We start from the raw sequence: 5,241 nt of genomic DNA, 5'->3' as shown, positions 1-5,241 counted from the left end.
TTGATATACTGATGGTTCTTTGATAGATGTTTGATCATACTCTACCCAAATTTTATTTCCTAATTGCTTTTGGAGCCCAAGGATCATGTGTAGCAATTTGCCTAATGTTATCTGGGAGCTACACCTACTTTAATTTTGTGAACATATGGACCAAAAACATTCGATTCTGTGGGCTTATTCCAGGGTTTCATACCTCAAATATCTTTAGAGAATGTCAAACTTGGATCCCTAGGTATCAAAATTTGGATAACCTTAAGCTAAAACTTGGGCTCCATATATCAGATTGCCAAGATGATTGGGGTTCTTTAGATCCTTAAATCTTCAAAATCTCCTTAAGGACTCTAGTTTTCAAACTTGTCTCTGTTTCTATTATCAAACCTACTTTTCTTTTAAACCACTCTTCTTTTGGTCCTGTTCTTTAACTAGTCCTTTTCGATCGAGTGATTACAAGGACATCCACATTTTTATGCATGCATCCTGAGTAGTCGCATCAAACGTGCAACTCTATTTGAAGTTCCTTATTTTTGACCATGCACTCCTTCATTGGTTGTGAGTGGTAGCTCTTGTATAATCACAATGTTGCACTAGTGGGTCTTTGCCCCGACCATAGGTACAATAGTGCACAATCAGAATTCCTGACTATGTTCAGTGCTTGCACAAGAGTGGGCAGTCCAATCCCTAGTGGTGTCCCTTTAATGAGCAATTGATTTGAGTTCGATTCTGATTCTAAGCATTTCCCTACTAAAAGTATTGCACTGTTGGATTAGGCTCCATGGCCAATGCATTTGTTCCTATTACTAGAGTCCTTGCAATGTGCGAAGGTGCTTTTATCTATGCATTTAAATTATTATAGCAGACATTCATATTGTGATTTTTTATTAGATTTGACAGACCAGCTTTGGACTTACTTTGTCTTGGCAAAGATTTTACAATTTCAACTCTAAGAGTTTATCTAACTCCAAAGAAGTTTTTATCTTCTTTATTTTGTGCTTGCTATTTTTCCAATTGTTTTTTTCCTTCTTTGGCTTTGTGGTCTTCTTGTCCTTTCTTTTTCTGTTTCTTAGTGTCTTCATCAAAATCTTCACCTGATGCCAATGCATTTGTTCCTATTACTAGAGTCCTTGCAATGTGCGAAGGTGCATTTATCTACGCATTTAAATTATTATAGCAGACATTCATATTGTGATTTTTGATTAGATTTGACAGACCAGCAGCTTCGGACTTACTTTCTCTTGGCAAAGACTTTACAATTTCAACTCTAAGAGTTTATCTAACTCCAAAGAATTTTTTATCTTCTTTATTTTGTGCTTGCTATTTTTCCAATTGTTCTTTTCCTTCTTTGACTTTGTGGTCTTCTTGTCCTTTCTTTTTCTGTTTCTTAATGTCTTCATCAAAATCTTCACTTGATGGATCACTCTTTGTATCTAAGTCTTCGTTAGACTTTGAGTTGGACTCTTCTTTGTCAAAATCAAAATCACTATTTGAATTCATATTATCCCTCTTTGACTTTGTCTTGGAGGACCCAAATTGCCTATCTATGCACTTTGCTATGTCAATTATTGCATTGAACATGCTTGCTCCTGCAATCTTTTGGCAGCACTTTGGATCTTTGGCCTGAGTCCATTATAGAAGTATTATGTGAGTGTTTCATTTATCGGCCCTTCAATTAGTTACCACCTCTACTTTACATTATAAATGTTTTGCATGAAAGTTTCCACTAGAAGATTTTTTTTCGTTACACTATTTGGGTGTTTTTCCTTTTTAAAATGTGGTAGTAATGCTATTTTAAGGGCATCATAACCTGCAAAATGTGGTGCACCATATGGAGTGAACCAACTCATAGCCTCCCCCTAGTGTACTTGCAAATTGCTATTTCATCTCAAAATCCCCAAACATTGTGTCAAAGTCGCTTGTTTTCCCAGTGCATTTCAAACTACGCTATAAGGCCATTTGGGTTTTCTTTTCTCTTACCCTTGAATTTTGCAAACCTACACTTCCAACTCACTACATTGGCATTCATATTGCTGAGAGGAGCACCTAATGGTGGTATAAGTTGTGGTTGCTACATTCCTAGGTGAGTCACCAGATTTTACTATTGTTGCTAACCTATGAGTGGAATCAATTGTTATTGTTATTGTGGACTTATAGATGGATTTATCTATAGTTGTTATTGTTCATATTCCTCATTCTCCGATGGAGATTGCCTATCTATTTTCAATGCTATTGCTAGAGATGTTTTGTCCTTATCTGATGATGTTGGTAGTATTTTGTGGTCATCTTCCAATTTTGTCCTTATCTGATGATGTTGGCAATATTTTGTGGTCATATTCCAATTTTGAAAGGTTGGGCGGTATATCCATTGGTCTATATCTCCCTATCTAGAGAACATTGAACTATAGCCAATGATTGGCCCTACAGACCAATGTGACAATATTGTGACGATGGCTATGAAATCTAGATATACCCTCAATTGGGCCCCTAGAGTGATCATTTGTATTAATTCATCATCATTCTAGTAACCGTTTGTATTTCTTCATCCACGTGTGGTGGTTCATCTGATTGAATCATAATACACCATTGCTGTGCGTGGTTCATCATGTGTATTTGTTAGATATGCTCAATGCCCCACCCTCTTGGTAACCAGCGGTGGTCCAAGGTGCTCAAGTTGTAAGGCCCCCATATGAGGAGAAGCCATGTGTGAGCCCGGGACACTGGATGGTGGATCTTGACTTGCATGTCAAATGAGGTCTATCAATGAGACAGTTGATGGTAGAAAGGTGATTGTGTGGGAGCCCCTTATTCTTGATGGGGTCTGGGGGCTAGCTGGCCCCCAGTTGGGGGGTCCCAGGGGGGCTAGTGGCCCCCCTAGTGGGATTTGAGGGCGGGAGCCCCGAAGCGACGGTATAGGGAATATTCCTTGAATATTCCATGGACGACTAGTCGGCTCCATCGACTAGGTTGACTGGTCAGCTCCACCAACTAGGTCGACTGGTTGACTCCACCGACTACATTGATCCGTCTACCACCCTCTTAGCTATAAAGAGGTGACCTCCCCAGTCCATTGTATCAGATCAGTTCAGATCAGATCATATCTGATCTTCCAGCTAGTAGCTTTTCACCTAGTATCTGTCTAGATTGCCATCTAAGCTCCACTGTGGGAGAGCACGGGTGGACGGAGCCATCATTTATACTACCTCAGTATTGAAGGAAAAGTTTGTTCCTCTCTAGTTTGTTGTGTACTCTCTATTCTTTGTTCAGTTTCTGTTCCGCTGCGCCGTGTAATTTAACATGGTATCAGAGCCCCAGGCGGCTCTAAGGATCGAAGAATAGAATAGAGGCGGGGGCTTCAACATCATACAAAGTGATGGCAACAAGAAGCGGCTCCACAGGAAGCGGCTCGACGAGTTCAGCAGCTACTGTTGCACCAACAATCCAGGAGTTGAGGATTCGCCCACCAGCCTTCACTGAAGGCAAGCTAGATGGTACAAGCTACACTTTGTGGAAGTTTAAAATTACTGCTATTTTGGATTCATATGAGCTTCTGGAGACAGTACTGGGGACTGACCTAGAACCTCAAGGAACCCTCGACCCAGCAAATTCGGGAAGTATGATACCTCCTAATGCCAACCTTCTACAAACTTGGAAATGCAGGAATGCAGATGCTCTGTGTGCCATGATTACAAGTACTACTGATAGTGTTTTGACCTTGATTCAGCATACATCTAAGGCAAATGTGGCCTAGAACATATTGAAGAGTTAGTATGAGACGTAGAATCAGACAAGTATCCAGAACCTGGAGAATCAGCTTGTAGTAGAGAAGTTTAACGAAGGAGAGACAGCGGAGGTGTTCATAACCCGAATCAAAAATCTACATGACCAGATGGCTGGTGATGGGATACAAAAGACTAGCAAAGAGCTAGCTCGGCAGTGTCTCCGGATATGTCCACCAAGGTCTGATGGACTGGTAACATCACTTAACACTCAGGTGAGACCCCAACCATTGTCATTTGAGGAGTTCTGTGCTTTACTTATGGAGGAGGAATTGAGGCTTAAAGCTCGAGATGGAAGCGGCAATGAGGATGCTGCTTTCTCTACCATTGCGAAAGGCAAAGGTGGTTTCTCCACCAAAGGTGAGTCCTCTACTAGTGGTGACAAAAGAAGAAGGGCAGTAAGAAGAAGTTTCAAGGAGAATGCTTCTACTACAAAAAGAAGGGCCATATAATTGCAAATTGCTAGGTCAAGAAAGTAGATGAAAAGAATGGTATCCTGAAGAAGAGAGATAAGGGGAAAGAGATAGCTAACACAGCGGAAGTAGAGTTGGATCTATTTATGGCCATTGAGGAAGAGTGTTCCTCAGTTCAAGAAGCTTCAACCACTGATTCATGGGTGTTGGATAGTGGTGCCTCTCGTCACATGACCTGCAAGAAGGGTCTATATTGTTCCATGCAACCTCTACAAGAACCCATCACCGTGACAGTTGGTAATAATGCAAAATGCCCTGTTGAGGGTATAGGTACAGTTTCATTTGTTTCTATAAATGGAGATGTTAAGAAACTATCTAATGTGCTGTATGTTCCACAAATCAAGAGAAATTTGCTATCAGTTGCTTCCATAACTGACCTTGACCATGAGGTGAGGTTCAACAAGACAGGAGCAAAAATTTTGGATTGTGCAGGCAATCTTGTTGGCATAGGAGTAAGGAGGAACAACCTGTATGAGCTAAGTGCTCTTACAGCCACCGCTGGAGTGGACACAAGCAGACTTTGGCATGAAAGATTCGGCCACATCGGATTTGCAGTGCTGAAGGAGATGCAGAAGCAAGGTATGGTTGCTCACTTACCTGCAGTCACAAAAATCAAAGAACTGTGTGAAGCTTGCATGATGGGCAAGCAACAAAGCAAGGCATTCCCACAAGAAAGCAAGAATAGAGCAAACGCTCCTCTAGAGTTGGTGCATGTTGACTTGTGCAGGTGAAAAGTGAAGAAAATCAGATCGGATGGTGGTAGTGAGTTTGTTTCTACAGAGTTTGGAGATTTTTGCAAGAGCAAAGGGATCAAGCGACAAACGATGACACCACATATGCCTCAATAAAATTCAGTTGTTGAACGCCGAATGCGGACCACAGTGGAGATGGGGAGGTGTATGTTGAAAGGTGCTAGACTGCCAAACCACTTTTGGGCTGAGGCTGTCAATACTGCGGTTTACATCCTTAATCGCAGCTATACAAAGGCACTCAAAGGT

The sequence above is a fragment of the Dipteris shenzhenensis genome, chromosome 3 (assembly GCF_047967505.1).
Source record: "Dipteris shenzhenensis isolate YYH24624 ecotype China chromosome 3, Dip_SZ_1.0, whole genome shotgun sequence".
Lineage (NCBI taxonomy): Eukaryota > Viridiplantae > Streptophyta > Polypodiopsida > Gleicheniales > Dipteridaceae > Dipteris > Dipteris shenzhenensis.
Note: the sequence above shows the minus strand (reverse complement) of the source record.